The sequence below is a fragment of the Passer montanus genome, unplaced genomic scaffold (assembly GCF_014805655.1).
Source record: "Passer montanus isolate IOZ18808 unplaced genomic scaffold, ASM1480565v1 scaffold51, whole genome shotgun sequence".
Lineage (NCBI taxonomy): Eukaryota > Metazoa > Chordata > Aves > Passeriformes > Passeridae > Passer > Passer montanus.
In genome coordinates, this window is record NW_024370041.1 from 3,538,473 (window position 1) to 3,561,132 (window position 22,660).

General features: G+C 43.0%; 1 long non-coding RNA gene across 2 annotated transcripts in view; it reads right to left on the reverse strand.

The window, feature by feature from the left end:
- Positions 1-2,603: 2,603 nt before the first annotated feature.
- LOC120509396 overlaps positions 2,604-22,660 on the reverse strand; it is a 63,090-nt gene continuing 43,033 nt past the window's right edge. Inside the window, exons 3-4 of one of the 2 annotated variants that reach the window (XR_005629252.1) lie at positions 5,197-5,427; positions 2,604-3,107 (exon numbers count right to left, since the gene is read on the reverse strand). This is a non-coding gene — a long non-coding RNA (uncharacterized LOC120509396). Of the gene's footprint in view, positions 3,108-4,621; positions 4,697-5,196; positions 5,428-22,660 lie in introns of those variants that run through there. The other variant, XR_005629251.1, reaches the window with a different exon arrangement.

Sequence of the window (22,660 nt, forward strand, 5' to 3'; positions counted from 1 at the left end):
TATATTCACAGCACTTTTAGAGGATTAATGCCCAAGATATAGTCAACCCAGGAGCAAGATGATTCAAATTTAATTGTTCCATAATAATTTCTCACTAAGAAAGCATAATGGTGCCACAAACAAAGAATATGTATAGAGGAACAGTGTTGATATATACTAAAAAGTTTTAGATCTTTTGGACAACAACATTTGTAAGTTTATGTGATGACACCAATGTGTCTCTTTACCAGCTGCAAGCATGACAGTCTCTCCCTCCTTCCCACCATTTATCTATGTGATTACTCTTGGATGGAAGGTGGAGTGCAAATTTTCACTAGAGAATCCTGATTTGCTGCTGTTGAGGACTTCTCTGACACTTTGGCTTATTCTTTCTCATCCACAGACTTAATGCACAAGCTCCTTTTAATAAACAAATACATATATTTCTGATAAATTGTTAGGCCCTTGATTTAAGTTCTTTTTACTTTCTCCTTCTAGAGGTTTCATTTTGGACAATCAGGTTTGAAAATATTATCCTTAACCATAACCTGTATCTCCAATGGGTGGATTTTTGACACAAAGGTGATTTTCTAAATTCAAAAAGTACACAGGTGTCATGAGGAAATAATGTGGACCCTACAAAAAAGTCTTTCTATCTCTGAAAATAATTTCACTCAAAATTTTCTCACAAGATAGTAATTTCTAAGAGTTAACAATGAATGGAAGACATATGTCACCACCACTATATGGACAGAGACAAGCTATTTGAATTCTCTTCGTTTTCAATTTTATATCACAGTGCATAGACTTTGATGCATAAAACACTTAATAACTCATTTGATAAACAAAGGAATGGTGTTTTCATTTTTTATTGGCTACATTGATGTTTTTGATGACCCCAGATTATCAACGACAAACCTAATCTGATGTTTTTTTTCCCTATTATCTGGTGAAAGTTAATTGCTGTAATTATTAATCAGGCAGTTTGCTGCCCATGGTGAGAAACTGCAAACAGAGAGTAAGGAGGGAAATGTTGACTCCTGTTGGGTCCAACTGGACTTTGAATATCTACAACAGCCAGGCTGTGGATCCTGTGGGTCATGTGAGGTGTGGTGCTGCATGAAGAAGGAGCTAAGGACAGATGAAGGAAACAGCCTTTCCTGGCCTCAAAGGCTGTGCCCACAAATGCACAAAGCAGGGAATGAATGGTTCCTGTGGCCGTGCTCTTGGCACAGCACTGGCAGGCAGTGGAGGAGAAACAAGGAGCTCAGGCCACCTCTCACTCCCTCACTCATGGGGTCCCCCAGCCACTGTGAGTGATTTATCAGCTGCAGCACCTTGGCTTTCTCTCCCTCTGCCATGGCCTCTCTGCCAAGGGTGACATGGGCTGGAGCTGCTGCAGCTGCTCCCTGCACTGACTGACCTGTGCTGGGCATCCCACGAGTGCCTGGGACACTCCAGCTCTCTCATGTAGGAACAGAGGCTTTGCAAGGGGACTCCATCCCCAGACAGGGTCTGCCTTGGGTTTTCCTGTGATTCAGACATGCACTGGGGCAGGACACAGCCCTGGGTGTCTGAGGTGGCTTTGGGGGAACCCACATTGCCCTGCAGCCAGTGGGGGATGGATGCCAGGGAGCAGCTTCCACTGCAGCAGAAGCAAGTTGTGGTCCCTGTGAAATATTGAATGGGATGAGACCTTGGTGCCTCAGCAGAGGGCTCTTTGCTGTTCAGCTTGCTCATGGCATGGTCAGCAGAATTTCGTGTTTGGCATTTGGTTTGAAGGGGCCACCAGACTGTGGCCCCAGTGGGAAAGGACAGATGCTGGGTCTCTTTGCTGAGGGATGAATGGAAGCTTGGGCACCACGTCCTTGCTAAAACCGGGTGTCTGCTGCTCCCCTCTGATGTGGTTTGCACTTTACCAGAAATGCTGCAGCTGCTGGGCCTAAAGCAGTTGTTTGGGAAAGAAAGGAATTTAACCCAGACCATGCAGATTTGCAATAGCATCTCTCCATTCTTGCCTTTTCTTAGGCATTTTGAGCATCTCCAGTCCTTTCTGGAAATTCTAGGTGGTTCAGAGGCATTCAGAAATCTCCTGCATTTTGGGTAAATAACCTGGGCTCCAGGGCAGAGGCATCTACACACATATTTCAGTTTACACTGTACTGTTGGCAGCAGACAAACCATCTACTGCCTATATGTGAAAAATTTGCCCAGGTTTGGACGGTGGTCATTGTGTAGGTGGTTTGCTGATAGTTGGCATCAGGCTTCACAGTTTAGGCACACCTGCAAAGGAGGTCTAAATGTTGGAAAGCTAGAATGAAGAGACAGTTTGAAATATGCTACCTAAATAAACACAACTGGAATGGAAAACATCTTAAGTCACTAAATTCCAATATCATAGTAATATAATCTGCTTTGGGTTAAAATCCAAGGGCCAGAATTATTAAAGTTCCCCTCAGGACCTAGACTACTGATAGTGAGATGATGAACACTCAGTATAAATGAAACAGAAGAGAAACACTAGGTAAGCATAGCAATGAGCTTTATGAATAGCAACAAACCACATGTAGACCCACAATGCATGATTCGGATGTTCACTGAATCCATATGCCTCATCTGGGAAATTTTACTCTTTTCTCTGGCTCAAGCATCTGACTGGAGCACTGCACAGTTGCTTTGAAGAAAAACATGGTTCTTGCATAAGGGTCAGAGTGTGGTGCTGTGAACTGTTGTGCAATGGGGAGGGACTCTGCTTGCCCACACTGCTTTTGCCAAGAGATTATAGATCCACAGCAACAGCCAGTGCCTTTACAATTTTCCTGGAGCTTAGTGAGGCAAGGCCACATTAAAAATTAAATGGAAAGAGCAGTCATAACTTGTAGGCAAACACAATGAATGAGCAATAATGGGCTGGCCAAGTCTTTAAGGACATAAATCTTTCCATCTGAAGCAGCCGAAGGACTTTGTAACCATATGATTAGTGCTTGTGTTTTGGTTGGATTGGAATGTAGTTAAGGATGTTGTGGGTTCATGTCCGCTTGCTGCAGGTGGTGAAAACCAGAACGAGCAGGATCCTCCACATCTCAGGAGCTGTTCCATAACTGTGGACAAAACAACTGCCAGGGTTCCTAAACCAGAGAGGAGAAACAGAGAGAGACAAGGCTTATGGTTGCCACTGGGACTGGTACTATTAAACAAATTTTTGAGGCAAGATTGTCCAGCTCTCATGCTCTCTCTCACCCACACACAATTGGTTTGTCACAGGCTTTGCTGTGACTCCAGCAGCAGCTGAAACTGTCCCACTGGAGCCAGCTCAGGTCCAGCCCAGCTGTGATCCACAAGGCAGGTCAGAGGCTAAGAGAAACCAGAACTGGTTTAAACCCAGTTTGCCTGCCATGGCTCCAGTCCAATGGCCCCAGGACAACTCTGAACAACAGTAGCAGTCATGCTAATAAGATCATTGCTAAGACCTTGAAGTGGTTCATGAGAAAACAGTGAAGGTTTCTCTCCTGGGAGAGTGTTCTTCTTCCCTTTCTCCTTCAATGACAAATTGTCTGGCATATCACTTACTACAATGGCCAAAGATGAATGACAAAGAGTTTTCTTACCCTTCCAAGACACACACTCAGCTTGTTTAGTTTTTATAGGCCTTCAAGATCTGGAAAAGTCGATATAAACATGGACAGATTGAGGCTATTTATTCACCAGTGTTCCTGGGACTATATATTTTTATGAAGTAAATTATTGTCTATTATGAAGAGTGACTTTTAATTAGCTGAAAGAAGGTTGTAAATGTTCATAAAGTACATAAAGTTATAAAAGTAATATTCTGATCAATAACAGCCCGCTGATATATGACAGGTCATAACTGTCTTCACAGACAAATGTACTAGCATGTATTTTTTTCTAGACTATTTATTGCTGTTTCCAGAAATTACCATAACTAATCAGTGGAAAAATACTTTCTCTATTATATAATATATAAAATATGTCATTAATTAAAACCACAGTCAAAAGCTCTAGCAGGAAAGCAGTAGGGAGCCTCCTAGAGCCAAGGTGATAAGAAGAGTAGTGAGCTCATTTCAGCTCGAAGTTTCTTTCTCACTGACTTTCCCTGATTGCTCCTTGGCATTAGACAATTTGTGGTGCCAGAACTGTATGTGTTCTGACTCATTTGAGACTGCAGATGTTTGTCTGGAGTCAATGTGGTAAGATCTGCAGTGCTAGAGGTGCATGGGCTCCATAGCCTGCAGCCCAGAAGAACCTGGCATCACCCTGGACTGCCTGTATCTTCCTATCTATAAGGAGAAGATGTCTGTTTACATGTGGATCAACTGGATGAACCTTCAACATGACTACAAAAATAGGCTCAAATTCATCTCTGTCACACAATTTAGACACAGCTTTTTTGGGAATCATTATTTCTTTGAGGGAAATAGAAATGGTTGAAGATAACTTCTTTACTCCAATTTAATGCAGGAAAATATTTTCCCTTCACCTTCCACAGAAATACTGCACGTTTTTTGTTCTTTACTGCAATAGGAAAGGCACAGGTGTGGAGAGATGGGAATTTTATTTCCTCAAAAGCAAGATGCCACAGCACAAAGAGGTCATTATTTGATCATAACATCCTGACTTGTCTGCCCAGTCTGCCACCATCAGATTTCAACACCCCTCCCCACAAGTATCTCTGTCAAGACTTTGGTGTCCAATATTTCTGAAAAAAAAAGAAAAAAAAAAAGAAAAAAAATTGACGTCATAAATGTCCTAAACTTTCCTAATGCTGAAAATCTGTCCCATTCTATTTTACAGCTGCACAAGTGATGAGAGGTGTATCATTATTGGAGTACTTTATTGACTAGATAGCACTCAGTAAAAACCAGCTACTTCATCTTCTGAGCATCAATGTCTCGACCTCTGTCACTGGCCTTTATAATTCAGTTATTTTAGGGCTGGTATATTCCTCTCTGGCTAGGAGTTAATACAGTGTCTCCTGTGATCCCTGAATCTCCTCCAGAGCACCTACTTTCCCTGGAGCCGTGGGCCCAGGTCCCAGCACAGCTGACTCGTGTTTGCTGATGCTGTTTTGACCTCCACGTGCTCTGAGGGGGCTCAGGGCAAGGGGGAGCCCAGATTTACCCCAAGGACTGTCCCTGAGCAAGGCATTCCCACGCCTCTTGCACAGCCTGGTCAGCACCTGTGGGGCTGTGCTCTTACCTTCCTGCCTCTCCATCACCTTGCTCCTGGAGGTGGTAAGGGAGCAGAGCAGAGCGTGGGCACCTCCTGGGCGTGGGGAGATCTGTTGGGCTTGGTCTTTTCTTGCAGGTGCTGGAGGGGAGATTCTTGTCTTCTTTGGAGCCCGGAGTAGCTGCAGGCACAAACCAACAACTTGTGTGGGGAAGCATGGGGGATGGTCTTTCACAGGCCCTTCAGATGGGTGTCCTCTTGCTGTGAAAACACGTCACAAATCACTTTTGAGTAGGGGTTTCCCCTGCTAAGAGGAACAGGAACATTTCCCCCCCTCCTTCCAGCTTTGCATGCCTCCTGATGTTCTGCCTTTTACCCTCCAGGTAGCTGGATCCCAGTGATGCAATCTGAGATGCAGAGACTGATATCAAAACTCACTGCTTTTAGGGAATCAGTGCGGGTCCAGTTGCTGTGTGTGTTGGAAAGGCAGTGTACACTGAGTTCTTGCAGCCTCCTTGGACAAAAGAATTTTGCAAAAAGATGAATTTGAAGTTTTTATCCTCTCTGGCATTCTCTTGGGGTTTTTTTACAAGGTATCTTTAAAAAAATATTTCTGATGAGTTGCTGTAACATGCCAAATTTCTTCCTATCTGATGCTTTAACTATATTTATCTTGTTTATGAAAGCTGACAAGTGATGCAGCCATAATAGCGCCAGCAGAAATTGCACAGCAATTTTACTTGGGTTCTTTTCAAGTCAGTGGAACTGTTAAATGAGATTAGTGCAGTGGAAGGGTTTATTGCAGCCGTGAGAAAGCAGATAGACACATATCGCAGGGAACCAGCGATAGACTAAGAGGATCACAGACACAGACATTGTGCCAAGGAGGACTTGGCAGGATAACACAAGTGCATCTTTTAGCTCTCTGGAGCTGTGTCTCACTGTATTTCGGATACGGTTCTCCACTCATCCCAACAGGTGTCTCTTCCTTTCCTTCTCCAAACCCTCATAAGGCACCCTTTCAGTGCCTTATTCTGACATTGGTCATGCCTGTAGCTTGATGAGGCTTTTTAGGAGTAGTGGGGAACTGGAAACAATGGTGCCTATTATTCTCCTTGCAACCCTTAACATAGCCCAAGAAAATCTGGGTGCTGGTGGCCACTGCTCTCTTTTGCAAGTTCTGTTTTCTCTGTTTAAATAAAATATCTCATTAGGAGTAAATCTCAGAGCTGAAATAGTTCTATTCATAGAAAAAGAAATAATTTTCATAGATAAAGAAGTGTTTTCCCTCTTATATATATAATATTTTATATTATATTTTATTTTATATATATACACACATACACACACATAGATATGTATATGTATATATGCACACACACATATGCAGCTCCATGCTGATCACCACCAGGGACTGAACCCAGAAGTTTCTGGAGCAAAGATCATGTCTTGTGTACTTGGAATCATAGCAGAGACTGCTGTGTAAGTCCCCATTCTCTCTGGAGCAGGCATAACTCAGAGCATAAGGACTCATTGAGATGTTGCTCAGAGGTTCCAGCTGGGATTCAGCCCTTTTCTCCCTGGCTGAGTAGAAGCCCTGCTCATGCTCAGCTCATTTCCTAAAACCCACTTCCTACATGCCATGAAAGGCTATTCATATTTCAGTGACAGGAGAAGGGCAAAGCTGGAAGAGTGTCCAGCTACCAGGTGGAGCAGCAGCTAATTTAGCTCCAGCAGTGATAGAGACCAACAGACACAATGAAGATGTAGGGAAGGGAGGAGCAGCTGGGCAGTGGACAAGGCCTGTGAGCCTTCCAGCTCCCTGGGACATGGTTTGAATTTGTTCCAGCCATTCAAAATGATCTTTCACTTGGCAGAAGCTCACAAAGTTTCTTAGCTAAGCAAAGAGAGCACAAGTCTTCATTGTGCGTGGATAGAGGCAGACACTGGTCATTTGATTATTGTTGTTGAGAACATAAATGACTGCAATGTTGCAAATGCCACTGGAGGAAGTGAGAGGCTCCCTCATGAAGAGGTCTTGGATGCTATTTGTATCCAGAAGCATCCTGAGATGAAATCATAATTCTCTGGCTGAGTGACCATCCTCACACTCTGACATGTTGCTTTTTAACTGCACTCAGGAGGCTACTGCTGAAAGAAAGGCATTTGTTTATCTCCCCACTAATATATTTTCCTTCTGCAGCATCACATTTTCCCTATGGATATCTGTGCTTTGCAATGATGCTTGCACACTTGCCTTTGCAGACCTTAGGCAAGGTCTGTACCCACACTTAATAAGTTGCTTTCCATATCCCAAATAGCTAAAAACTAGAACAGGAGAAGGATTATTCTCCAGATTTTACAGATGGTGAACAGAGGCACAGATAAATTACACAACTTCCTTGTGATTATTCTGGAAATCTGTAACAGAGCCAGGCCGTGGACCAAAATTTCTGGTGTCCCTGTGCCAGGCTGCAACCACAGTCTGGCCTTTCTCTCTGAAGGTACACATTAGTAGAGTTTTAGGCTCAAGGAATGACCACCTTATCTAGGCTGACCCCCTCTGTGTCAAGTCCAAGAATGTCTTTGATCAAAGCATATTTTACAGAAAGAATAGAGTCCTGATTTGAAGATATCAGGACATAGGAAATAATTGTACAATTTCCCTCTGTACTATTCCAGTGGTTAATTATCTTTGTTACTGACTTATTTTTCATACGAATTAGTCTGGCTTCAATTTGGTTCCTGTGATTCTTCTTTTTTGCTAGATTAAAGGGGCCTTCTCTATCTGTGTTTTCTTCCTCTCCTCTCCTTTTCTCAGGCAATTTTTTCATGTCTGGAAAGCAGTCAGGTTGACAAGTTACTTGATGATGCTGAATCCTGGGAATCTGTTTCTTCCACCTCGTGCCTGCCTTTGGTATTTTCCCTTCTCTTTCATAGTACAATAATTAGAAAGCTCAAAAAAATGAGAGAGGAAGTATGAAAGAAGTCAGCAAGCAATATTCTTTACTTCCAGGTGGAGTGAGGAACATGTAACCAAGGGAAGAATATTAGCAGTGATGATGCCAAATTCTGCTCTCATTTGTATTTTGATAATTTCAAACTTGTGTCTGTTAGATAAGAAGTTGTTATGTGGAGCAACCTGAGGAACACCTGCCACCAGATACTGATTATGTGGGCCTCCAGTCCTGGTTTGAGAAGCCATTGTTGTATTGAAGTTTCTTTTCAGGCACACAGAAAATGCTGTGGACTATTTCTGGTAAGGATAAACTCTCAGAACTTCAGGTCTTATCCTTTTCTCATTTACTGCAGGAAATATACCACTGATATTACGTGACAGTGTTTTCTTGTGAGCATTGGAATGATATGATACACTTGGTTGGGAAAAAGCTTGGGAAGATCCATGAAGATGAAAAGATGCAGGAACTGAATTGTAAGTCATATTGTTCTGTATAAAACACATGTGTAATTGTCTGGGGTATTAAAAGGACCCATTTTCCTACATGGATGTTGTCCAGGTTGAGCTAATAGTCTGTGGTTTGTCTCTGTAAAGTCTAAAAGATCTCTTATTCTGTCCAGAAAATAGCTCAGATCTAAAGATTTCAAGAAAACTCTGTTTTATCAATTACTCAGAGGCCATTATTCTGAGGGTGAGTATATGGACCACAAACACAAAGTGTGAAAACAGAACACAGCAGGGATAAATGAGTCAATGCCAATTAACCATAGTGAAGAACAAAGATGTCATCGAAGCTCAAGAAAAAAAACCAGAAACATCAGCAGATGTAGAACCTTAAGAGAAAGAGCAGAATGGTGGAAGAAGCAGAAGCTGATCAAGGTCAATGTTTAACCTGTCTCAAGAAGCAAAAGAACAAGTGACTGACAGCTGCCCATGAGCAGGGGCTCTCTGGGGAGTATTCATAGCAGTTTTTAGTCTGGGACAAAATTCAGGCTGCAGGGGAGGCTTTTCATAAGATTCCTGGTCTGTGTTACAGATGACAGTGCAAAAAAGTGAATTCCAGAGAAATTAGTTAGGAAAACAAAACTTCAACCCCTTGTTTCCTCAGGGAAGCAGCATTACTATTGGCTGTAGCTGTGTAGCTTTTCATACCTTTGTGATTTCAAATTGGGAGTATCAGTACTTGGACCTGGTACTTTATGGATCATGATCTAACAGAATTCCCAAATCAGCTAGAAACTTATACGCTTCTACTCCACTGCACAAGACCTTCTCTGTTGTATATTTCTACTACAAAACTCATCACCACATGCTCAATGTTCTTAAATGCCAAATTCAATTCTAACAGGCTTGGGTTAGGTTTGTCTTTTTTCCATATTGTATACTTATATAGAAAGGACATTTAGAATTCAGGCATCCTAAAAGAAATCTTCCTAGGGGGAATCTTCCTAAAATGAAACTGCATATATTTAAAGTAACAAAACATAGAACATGTGTTGCTGGAAAACCATCCAATGCATTAAGAGACATTATTAATGGGGTATGGTTTTTTCCCCTCTTTTTTCAATAATCTAAATTGAATTTGGGTTAAAGGGCAGATTAACCAAGGTCCCTTGAAAAATTAATAGGAAACAATGAAAGCATCCACAGCTCCTAAAGCCACTTAGCATATCGTATTCTCTTCTAATGGTATAACCAACAATATTTTAATTGGCTGAAAATAGGGAAATAACGATAGCAGAGTTACTACTGTGACTTCAAGAAAAACAAAACAAAATTTAAGGGAGACATGAAAAAATTCCTCCTTAAAGTGCATTTCTAATTCAATTTCTGCCTCTATGTTTATCTTGTTGTCAGATAGATGGAAACTATCACCTGCAAAAACTATTGATCCTTCAAGGGATGGGAGTTCTCTCCTGATCTGTGATTTTCAGACATCAGGTGGAAAACATGGCATGTGCTTGCTGTCCTGAAAAGGGAAATCAGAGCTGGAACTGAAGCAGTGTTTCCAGTGTGCAGCAGAGTGCACAGGAGGAAAGGCACTGGGCACTTGGGCTTAGAATTTACACAATGCCTCGTGTGCTTCAAAATGGACATAGAAGGAAGTACCTCTCTGCAGGCACAGGAGCTGGGGCTGTACAAACTCGAATTTCAGTTTGAAAGGCTGAGGTAAAAAATACATGAGGGGTGGGTAAAGTCATTCAGTGAAAGTTAAGAGTGGACTTTTCCTACTCAGTGCAATTGGCTTTGAGTAAATCTTCTTAAAATTATACCCTGGTTTTAGGTATCTCACTGCTATGGGTTTATTTTCTTGGTTTGAAATCCAGCAGGCACTACCAGAGGGGCTCCAAAGTATTTAGGGGTTAAGAGGAGATTGCTACATGCTCTGGAGCTGCAGATGTGGCCACAGCTGGAGACAGGAATTTAAGGTTCAATAATCTACATTTCTGTAACAACCTGTGATCTTATTTGTATTTCACTGTCTTTCCAGAGTCCAGAAGTCTTTTGTAAATTAGTTTCACTGCTTCCCTTTGGGAGAACTAAAAGAAAAACTTATGGCCATGACCTCATAAATTATAAATAGATTTAAATGGTAACAGTGGGCCAAGCTCAGGAGCTGACATCTAAGAGACAATTGAGCCTTTTGCTGATACTGATAGAGAGTCCACGTTCTGGAATTTCCTTTGTGTGACACCAATTCCTTCATCTATAAAAGAATAGCACAAAAGGAAGGAAATGCTTCACTGTAATTTATACAGGAGAAAACAGAAAAAAGATGTTTGAGTACCATCCCAGTACAGGGGTGAATTAAATGAATACACACATAAAATTTACCTCTTTAGAGAATTCATGTCAGCATCGGCTCCTTTGTATTCGGAGGAAATCAAAACTAACATAATGCCACTTTCTGTCATGGCTTCACTTTCCATTAAGACAGTGCTGCCTTACTGGGTAAAAGGAGATAAAAATTCATCCTCTATTAATCAAAAACATTTTAGAATGTGACCCAATATCTGCACAGGTGAAACGCACAGTAATAGCCTGAGCAACATCAGATCCTAATTTAGGCATCTTCTATTATTAATTGTGGCAGGTTTGCTGGAGAGCACAGAATCATTTCACAAAGTCCTCTGGGTAACAAAGCCTTGCAGCTCTGTCAGAAGCAGGAAAGATGAGGAGGTTACAGGAGGACACAGCAGAGCCAAAGCAGGTCACTGGATGAGTCATTCGCACTCAGGTATTCACAGCTACCATTTCCTGGTTCCCATCACCAGACAACACTTGTCTTAGCACATTATTCCCAGGTTTCTAAGATTTTATTTTAAAAGCCAGAGTGCATGCTTTGGATGATTACAGACCAGCAATCGTTCTCTCCAAGACAGAGATTCACACAACCCAGCAAACTCCACTGGACATCCTCCACCTGCATGGCCTCTCCTTGATATCCATGTCAGTCTGACATGACATGATGTTAAATGAGATCAGGATAACAACAGCCATGGGAGGTCAAGAAATTTGTATGTGTATAATCAGATGTGTGCCTCGAACAGGTAGATTCTCGCTTTATGAGATCGTGGGAGTTAACTTTCATTTAGGAGAAATAAGCATTCAGTCAACTGAGGCCCTTCTCTTTTACATACAGATAGGCTCCTCTGTTCATCTGCATTCTATAAAGGCTTGTTATTCTTCTATGTTTATCAGATCTGCGATATGGAGGAGAACAGAAAACGTGTGTGATATCCGCCAGCTGGATTCCATCTGTCTTTTCTCTCTGGAGATGGAGTTTCAAAGGCTACATCCTATCTACTGTCACACCCTCTCCCGACATGAGAAGCTAAGTGTAAAGTTTGGCCAAAGTGCTGGAAAAACAGTATCTCTTTTGTACATCACAACTATTTCCCTACCTACACAAAAGTAGCATTCTTCCTGTTCTGGCATGCAGGATGTATTGTAGCACTGTATCAAAACTTTTTATTAAATAAGAGGAGTCTGGCCAAAATGATTTCAGAGAAAGCTGGTTGGGTTTTTTGTTGGGGTTTTATTTTCCTTTTCACTTGGACTCTGTGCACCTATGTGTGTGCTGGTTTGTGTACAGAGCAGGGTCAGGGGGACTGTGACTGACAAGCACAAGTGCTGTTTGATTACAGCACAGGTTGTGGTCTCATCACATTTCTGGGAGGGGAAAGAAACACCTACCTGAATAAAATCCCAGTTTTTTTGCTCTTGGACTGATTGAGGCTTTGCCATTCACTTCACCACAAGCCCTAAGGGACTAAGGAATTTAAGTTTCTCAGGATAACACCCATGATGGAGCAGCATTATTGCAAATCAGCAAGACTCCGTGATGTTTTCTTGCCGTAACAACTAGAGCTCTCTGTTCTTTGGGTCCAGCAGCTGCAGCATTTCTGGTAAAGTGCAAACCACATCAGAGAGCAGCATGAGACACCTTGGGTTTAGCCAAGGAGCTGGGAGGTGTTGGCCCGTCCGTTCATCTCCCAGCAGGCAGCCCAGGGCAGCCATCCTTTCGCACCAGAGCCACCCCACTCCTGAAGCCACAGAGCACTGAGCTGTGTGAAAGGCTGGGGTTGGTACCCAGCAGTCCTTCAGGAGCCTCCTTTCACCAGGTGTGAGGCAGATGTGTGTGCCCCACAGAGCAGGGAGGGAGCAGCAAGGGCCAGCACAAGCATTTGGCTCCAGACCTTCCCAGCAACTCCTCATTTTCCATATCTTTGCAAACCTTTTGTTAATTTACTTGCTCATTATCGTATGCATTTAAAGTGTATATTCCTTTACATATTTCATGGTTGAAGGTTCTTGTCTCACAGATCAGAGGCATAGGAAGAGTGCTCTGACTCTGGCCAGAACATCATCTCATTTTAGAGGAAGCATAATTTCTTTGGGTTATTTTCAGGGGGATGTGCTTTCTTTGATGATTAAGCAGGTAATACCAAATACATGCCCAGACTTACCATCCAACAGACAGCTAGTGGACCACATACAAGCAAAAAAGGCCTTTGATATCTGTGTATTATCTGTGCATCTATGGGTATTGCTTACTCTGCCCTGGTCCATGGTCGCAGGAAGTAACATCTGCCCTGAAAGTGCAATGGATTGTGTCATCAATTTGCACTGACCTTTCCATTGAACCCCCCATGACATTATGTATTTCTATTGAAAAACTAGGCCTGGTTGCTAGTGCAAGTGCACACACAGAGATGCACTGCTTAATTTGAAACTGCAGATAACTGAAATGAGCTTTGGTGGGTACTAGTTGTGAATTCCTATGCATATATAATTTATTTTTTTTTACTCATGGGCACTCTTCTACGAATACATAAGCTTGACTTTCACAGACTGCCCTCCATAATTAGGGTGGGACTGAATTTGTTTCAGTCTTGTACAGATAAAGACTTGACACAGGTGTTTGGCCATAGGGCCAGAAGAGATTGTTCCTGTCCTGTCTTGTTCCTGATCTTGTTCCTGTCTCTGAGGTGTCTATCTCAGTAAACTTTTGGTTAGGTCTTTTAGATAATGGGTGTTAAGGTTGTTAACAGGTTGGGGCCAAGCTAACATCTGTGACTGATTGATTTACCTGGAGAATTGGTAAAGCTTTCTCAAAATGCTCCTCTGACTTCTTCCCTTGAACCTCGCTATGCTACAATGACCTGAATCATAGAAACACAGAATCACAGCACCACAGAATGTTTAGGGGTGGAAGAGACCTTAAAGACCACATGGTTCCAACCTCCTGCCATGCACAGGATGCCACCCACTAGACCAAGTTTTGTGGGCACCATCAAACCTTGAACCTGCCTTCAGAGCTGCTGTGAAACTGGAAAACTCAGGCAAAATCCCATAAAAGCATAAAGTGTTGATTCATGTTTTTATGGTGGAGGATCAAATGGCCTCTTCTGAGAAGGGGTTATGTGCTGGAAAAACAGGAGGTCAATGTAGTGAGTTTGGGAAGGATTCCCACGGGACCTAGTCTCAGAGGCATAAAAATGCAAACAATCCTTGAAATAAAGTATGAGTCAACCAAGGATGGAAATCAAGCTGAGGAGCCCAGATAGCTCATGAGTAGTTTAAGCACATGCCAGGCCCAGAGGAAACTCCTAAGTTGCCAGCACCGTTGCCTGCAGATTTTGCAATGGATCTTACATTTCAGGGTAGCTAGAACCCTACCTTGGATTGAGATCCTATGAGAATTGCTGCTGAAGGAGAATAGCTTACAGCAGCCTGAGGCACAGAAATGGCAGCCAGTCTCTGTCAGAATTTGTTCTGAAACAGATAAGCCCTGGCTTGCCAGCCCTAGAGCAAGGTGTATAATCTTCTACAAACAGGTAGAGTGTTCATTGGCAAGGCAAGCTCCTCTGCAACTCCCCCGTCTGCCTTGGGGCAGCACTTCTCAGCATGATGAGTTTAACCTTCCTGCCCATTTCAGCTCCAGAGTCTCTTCTTTCTGCTCAATAAAGGTTCTGTTTCTGGTTATCGTGGATGTGAGCTCTTCCAACACTCTTGCCCCCAGAAGTTCCTCACCTGACAGTGGCCTTGGGATACCAGCCAGGGCACATCTCACACCGATGTTTCCTGCCTTTGAGACTTGAAAAGCTAAATAGCAAACACAAAGAGTATGAAGAAAGAAGGATTGTTATTATTATTAAGTAGTGAACTGACTGTTGAGAGATTAGCAGACTCCCTCCCAATCACCCAGCAAGTCTGCATGACAGCTGGGGGCACTGCCCACAATTTCTGCATCCTTTTCTTGTTCCTTAGGCACAAGCATTTCTCCTCTCTGTTTTTGCTAACCAGAATGATGTTTCAGTAGCAATGGTTATCAAATAAGCCATTGAACATCAATAAAACCACCCTCAGCCATTACAGACCTGGGCTAAGTCTCTCATTGTGAGCTGAGTGAAGGCTGCAGGTCTCTGCAGGTGGGAACTGCTGGTTTGCCCCATACCTGGCAGAAAATACCTTTGAATTAATCTCAGCATTATGGCACTTAAATCTACCAGGGGATCTTGGTCTCCCTAAATGCCAATGCCTTAAATGTGATATCTTTTGGTTTTGTTTGTTTGTTTGTTTGTTTTCCGTAAATAACCTAAAAAATAACCTTAAAAGGCTGACTGTGGCAACACAAGGTGCTTGCAATAGGACCATGAGTGAAGGTCTGTTCTTATGGGAATATCTAATCATAGGATTAACCAGCTTGTCTTGATCCTTTTGTATTTCAGATCAAGACCATTCTCAAACCCTGACACAGCAGCTCTCACAATGCAGCCTGGAGCTCAGCTGAATCCTTAGCTTTATCTCTAATATAAATAACAATGACTTAAATTTCTAGTCTAGCCACTTAAAATAATAAAGGCTTAATGGACTGAAGACCTGGGGAAAAACAACATGTTACATATTCCATTGTTTTCTTCAAACCACATTTGTAAACAGTCATAAAATACACTATAAACAATTACCTTCAGATGCAGAGCCAAATGCTGCATCTCGTAACTCAGCCCCACAGGTAATACAAACAAACTCCTACAAACTCAGGGCTCTCATTTGACGTGCAGGACCCCTCACTCCCTGTTCATTTGGCATTCACCAGTTCCTGGGGTAACTTTTGAGTTGTCCTCAACACCTTGCTTCAGTTTTGCATAAATTCTGTTCCAGAGATATTGAGAAAAAGTCATGTCTGTTTTATATCTCTCTGTCACCTGCTTCTGGCTCCTAGACCATGGTGAGCAGCAGTTACTGTAGGGGGTGATGCTACTCATCACATCCCAGCAGAGGGTGACCCAGAAATATACTATATAATGGTCATAAAATAAGCCACTCTCTTTAGAAACACAGAGAAACAACATTGTCTGTGATGTTTCGTCCTATTTGGAATAAATCCATACAAAGAGCTGAGAACAACCTCATTTGTCTTGTTTTTTGAACATTGTAGGAGTTACCATCTACAGAGGATCCTTTGTTTCCCATTTCTTGTTTCCTTACTGCTTCCATTTAATAACACAGATCAGTGCAGATTCATGTGAAGTCACATCTACAAGGGCACTGGGTACAATGGCCCATTCACACTGGCCAATTTCTGGTATTCTGATGCAGTAAATTGCTAAACTCTACCTTAGTGGCCTGTGGACAGAAAGGATGTTGAGCCAGGTCCCAGAGTTAGGTTCCACTCTGCGTGCAAAGACAATAAGGGCAAATACAGAGAGATCAGCTGTGAAGGAAAAATATAATAAATAAAAGGAAGGTGTGACCAGTACACACAAGAACCTGGCTGCTTGTCTAACCTTAGGGGACCACATCCTCCTGCCTTTCCCTACAAGAGACAGGAGCCCTTTTGCTGTTTCTCTGGGAGTCTCCCAGGATCCTTGAACCCTTTGCTACTGCATTCCTACAAGCAGCTTTTCCTCAAGCCTCCTTGTGAATGACCCTTCTCTTCAGGAAATAGAATTTTGCACCATGAAAGGGATAGCTGGGATGGAATATCAGCACAAGTATGGAACCAGAAAGCAAATCTCCTAGAGAGCCTGATTTAATAGTGTGGTTGTTGTCATCAGTTAACATGATGACAACATGTCATCTAGCAGCATTTCCCTTGCTGGTCCTGAGCTGCACAAGCTACACTGAACCAGGAACAAGCCCACCTGCCTCTTGCTCTGTGTGCTGGCACTTGCCTCAGAGTCTTTCCAGGGTGTTAAACCATGAGAGTCCTCTCCTTCCAAACAGCAATAATGGCAGGGAGCATTAGCAGGGTTTGGACTGGAGTTTAATTCAGGCCAAAGATGCAGTGCTGGAGCAGCAGGGCAGGCAGCCAAGGGCTCTTTCATAACTGGGTGGGTACAGCAGTATATGTGGGAAGAATGGCATGCCTCAGATGTACTGCAGCACACAGCACATCCAGCACAATGCTGGCTCAGCTCTTGCTGGCACCATCATCCAGTTGCCGCTGTTGTTTGGGGTCAGACAGCCTGGGCAAAGGTCTTTTATGCCCCAGCCCCAAATCCTGGGTGGACTCTGCATGCAGATATGTTCAGCTCCGGGTTGGTTGCACGCTGGGGCTGTCGGTTTGCTGTCCTTTGAAGTGAACATCCAAGCAGGTGGCCACAATGGCTCCTGGCCACAGCTCTAGCTTCCTTCCTGCCCAAGAATGTCCTCCATGACAAAAACTTTCCATGTGTTGCTGGCCAGGATAGGAGGGGAAGCGGGAGAAGGTGTTTGGAGAGACACAGGGATGTTTGTGAGTCCACTCTCCTCGGCCTGGGTTGCAGCCTCATCTCCCATTCAGCTGTGAGCTGCACACTTAGAAGGTGCTACATAAGGGTGGTGGAATTTGAACAGCAGCAAAAGCAAAATTAGGGGGAACATCCTGCCTGCATAACATTGGTGAAAAACCGGAGGACTGTGGCACTTGCAGGAGGAAGTGATGTTTTAACAGCACAGGGCATGATGATCCTTGATAGATTCAGGATTTCCATTAATTTCTGTCTCAATTTCTTGCTCCTCTATGGAAGAACTCATACACATTGTACCTTGATTCTTTGAGTAAACCCTCATCAGGAAAACCAACTTCTACTTGTTGCACATCCATCTCAGAGTGAGTTTTAAAGGCATGCTTTCAGAAAGTCCAATTCTCCTTTGAAATTCCATTAATTTAGAGGGATCAAGGAGGTATGAAGTTAATGTAAGGGGGGGAAATGGTCTGGAGCAGCCAGAAGGGACCATTATGATGGTTTTGTATGGCTTTCGTCATGAGCTACAGAATTTTACCTGGTGATTTGTGAGGCCAGGGGACACTTTGATAATAAAATCAGACCATTGCCAGGCCTGACAAAATCGTGTGCCAAATGAGCAGCAGGCACACCTCTTCCATTAACCTTTGCCCCAGTAACAGAGAAAATGAAACAAGAATAATGCCATCCTGTAACAAGAAGTAGAGCCTTTCTCCACTGTACAGCACTGTTTGTGGCACAAATGGAAGGCTGGAAAGCAGCTTTGAACATGACCTTTAAATCTAAAGTTTCCTCCTGCTCAAAGAAGCCATAAATGTGTCCCAGGGCTACTCAGAGAGCAGCTGTGAGTGCATGGTGAGTGCATGCATTGGAGAACATGCTGTTTTCACCCCCCAAAGCATCTTTTCTATGGAGATTAAAGCTCTGTGGCTTAAGATCTGATTCAGTTCATTCATCCTTAACCATCTAGCCATGACCAGTCACACAGTCTGTCTGCAGCCCATGGGGAAAGGCAGGCAGCAGCTTAGGTGGTGATTTGTCACCTGGAGGTGTTTGTCCCTACTGGTCATAGCAGGACTATACATGGCCAGGTTGGGTTGAAAGGCAAATGTGAAGATGAATAAAGCCCATGAGAGAATTTTCAGCCTGAAGGTGCACCAGTATAACTTTGTGCAGTGCTGTACCAGAGCACTGCAGGATTTTTTTATGAGGTTTCAAGCAAGCTAGAGACTGATGCAAAACTTCACCCCAAAATGGAGCCCTCAATGCCTTAGTGCCACAGGTTTTCCTCAACACCTTGGGAAAGTCACTTTATTGTGATTTTTAGGAAGACATCTGATAGGCTTACATTCAGATCATCATTCATCCACCTTGCAGAACAAAGTTACTATCAGTGAGCTGAGAGTCCTGCTGCTGGCACAGTACTGACTCCCTATTCTTTACAGGACCTGTCTCTCTTTTCAGACTCACAATGTCTGTCACTGATCTCATCCTTATATCTAGAAATGGACCACAGAATTCACGTGGTAGGACATGTCCTGTAGCAGAGGGGTTAGGGTATTATTGGGGAAGAGGACAAAGGACATGTGCCTGAGGAGCCACCTAGGCATTTACATTTAAATCCTGGGGGCAGAGGTGAGAAGGATCCTCACTGTGTACCACACTCTGTAAGATCCTCTGGGAGCTAAACCTCACTGTCTTGATTAACAGAAGGGAGTGAAAGCTGGATTTCTGGCAGACCCGTCTGGAACATCCATCACAAAACCCATAGTTTTATTCCTGAAGCTGATGGTGCTTGAGAAGGTCCTGCTGGTGCTGCTGGGGAAGCTCCACAAGCTCCATCTGAGGGGTTTGTGTTAGGAAAATCAATAAACTTGCAGCGTGTCTCAGCACCTTTATGCATGATTTTGCTGGCCTCTTTCCTACACAAACAGTATTTTGATGACTATTTGCCTTTTGTGATATTTATTTAGAAAGAAAGATTTCCTCTGTCTTAAAACTATTTAAATCTGTCTTCCCATTCAGACCACTAATCTGATATAGAACAGCACATGGACTTTCATCCAATGCCAAAGAACTGAGAACAAAACAAGGTGTCTCTGAACTGCAGAGAGGGGCAGTGTGAGGACAGGCAATCCTCCTGGGCCCTGGAGCTTACACAGGCTCAGGGAGTTTTCCTTGCACAGTCTGCCTACAAAATGCACCATACAGCATCTGTATTTCATCTTTTATGAGGGAGTCCTGCCATTTCAGTTCTGATTTCTTAATGCTTGGTTCCTACAAGCAAAACAATGTCTGTTTGCTCACTCTGCTTAAAATACATGAAGAAAATGGTCAGTGGGAAATGGAACTAAAATTGCAGAATTAACCTCATATGTGCTGTAACTCTGTAAGCTGTAGGAAGAACAGCCTGAACCAAACAGCAGCAATAATGCCTGGGTGAGGGCAGGAGAAAGATATTGAAGCTGACTCAGATGAAATATGCTATTGACTATTCCCCTTCAGTATTATTATGGAAAATAAAAAAGAATACTGAAGTTTTGTGTATGCTTTATATATGGTAAAATAAGTTAACCTCCTTTCTTGCAGTCTAAGTGGATTTGACACTTGAGGAAGGGTCATCTGACTTTTTTTACTCTTTTTTTGACTTTTTTGCCTTCTTCCCACATTGTGAATTAAATATAATGCTTCTTCCCTCTCTCCACTTATCCTTAAACGTTCCAAGCATTCCTTTTTTACTAACTCTGATTTTTTTTTGTCCTTTGGTGGCTTGCTGTGTTGTCAGTAATGTACCAGTCTACATAAATTTAAACAGGTCTAGTAATACTTGAGGGTGCCCATAGCTGCTTTTGAATGCTTTTTTCCCCCCTCTAAAAGGCCCCATTCCTGTGATTACCTTCTGCCTGGTCACTGTGTACAAGCCAGCAGCTCAGCAGTGTGGGAGTGTGACAGTCTTGAGACATTTCCACAGTACCCAGGAGCAGTAAATTAAGGTTGACATGACCCACCAAGCACATGGCAGCTCCATTGTCAGGAGAGGTTGAATTTCACACTATGTTTGATATTAAACCTCTCCCCAGCACAAGCTGACTTGGCTGGGTAGAAAAGACATTGGAGGACCAACAGTGAGGTTCTTGGCATGGGAAGGTGCTAAATACTCTCTGTCTTCATTTGAAGCATCACCTTGCAGCCTCAGCCTGAGCTCAGAGGTGCACAGAGGATATTGGGCTGTCCCACGTGCCTGTACCACCCCAAATCCAGCAGCTGCTCCGTGTTCCTGACCCCACTGCCAGCCCCTCTCCCTGCAGACTGTGCTCACTGTCTGTCCCCTCAGGATCCCTCAGGCTCCACCACCCATCCCTGATCTCCCATGTCCCCTCACCTTCTGCCGTGCCCCAGGATTGTCTTACTTGCTGCTGAGCCAGGAGGAGCACATGCTGCTCTGCTGGCCACCCCAGCCTGGCCAGCTGGCCAGAGGATGGATCCTGCTTGAAAGCAGTGAGAGGTCACCTTTGGCTCGAAACAGGCATCTGAAATAAATAAGTTGTTCCAACTCTCCACTGGTGGCGCAGAAGAAGCTCTTTGCAATAGGGAGATTGTCTTTCAAGCTGGTAAAATGCAGTGCTTAAAACTCCACATGCAAATTGTTCTGAAACTGAAATGAAAAATTAGACTGAAAGAGTCCATTCAGGAGCCAAACGCAGGAAATCAGAGAATCATAGAAAATCACAGAATCAGAGAATCATTTAAGTTGGAAAGATCTTTAGGATTGTCTAGTCCAACCACAGAATTACAGAATCATTTAGCAAAGGGAACATATGTGTATTAATTCTCCCATTGCAGTCTTCCTGCAGCCCTCATGAAGGCCACTATCTCTTTCAAGTCTTGTGAAATCCAGAGCTTGATTAGTGGGCTATTCCAATTACACTTGATTCTAGCAGTGGCTTGAATAGCTCACACTGGATATTGTGAGCGATTACTCTGGGGATTTGAGGTACTGGAATATCTACAACCCACCCAGTGGGTAAATGCAGTTTCCAGTTCCATTACAATTGGTGTGTGCTGGAAAGCCAGACACCAAATCAACATTTCACAGACATCTGTTTGTGCCTGAAGATGTAGATGTGTCCTTGGATACCTTCACAGCCTTTGTCACATGTCTAGTTGATGCTGTTCAGGAAAACTTGTTAGCACAAAATATTCAGAGAGTTTAAATAGCTCAACCTGAAATAGTCCAATGTGCAATTTTGCTCACAGGGTTTTAAGGAATGAAAAGGGCTTTTGAATCAACTTGCATAACTTTTCTCACAGGACACTGCATTTCTCCCAGTTATGTGATATTGGGATAAAGATTTTCATTTGTGCAATACTAGAGTACTTTTCTGTCTCTAGAAAGGCCACCAATCTTGATGTGAAGACAATATGAGAAGGAGAAATGGCTGCTTCTCTTGCACTTTTTGCTTCAAGGGTTAGTTACCTTCACTGTTAAAACTCAGACTTCATCATCAGCTTGAAACAGTCTGGCTTCAGCACTTGGGCGCTCACTAAAATGTTCTCCATAAACTGAGAGAACACTTTAGAATCTGGTGGTTTCTTCACGAGTGGATGTGTAGATGTTGTCACCAATTCAACCACTTCACTTCCTTTGGGCTTGCTGAACAGAGTACTTTGTATGTCCCAGGTGTTTTGCCTGTGGAGGTATTTTCTTTAATCCTCAAATCATTGTACTGGAATTTCTGTCAATTGTAGGCACCAAAACTGAGTATGTTTTTTACACTGCTTGGGTAGAAGTACCTCCACACTTAAAATGTTTCTGGCCCCTATTAATCCCTTGGAAAAACCATGACGGCAGAACTCAGTCTGATGAGTTTTTACACAACAGCCTCTGGATAATTCTGAATTATTGTTTCTCTTTTCCCCATGTATGTACTGCATTTGGCTGCATCACAATATATTTTATCACAGTTATGCTTCTGGTTGACCATGCAGTTCTTATTCCCGGCTGTGCTGCTAACTCCAGACTTTTCCTCAAATTCTATCAGTGACTTTTTTTCCAGTTTCATTCATAAAAAGTTCTGACAAATACTCAGATGGTTCCTATTGCTATGTCTTGCTTCCAGAAACATCCCTGTTCAATAATCCCCCACTAACAGAGGCTTTTGAGGAGCTGTCAGCATGAGATGGTTCTTATGCTCTTTAAAGTGCACTGACTACTGTGTTCCCATAACTCTCAGAGATCCCAGTGGAAACTGGAATCCTCAGCCTGGTCCTCAAGGCAATGTCAAAGAAATATATTAAC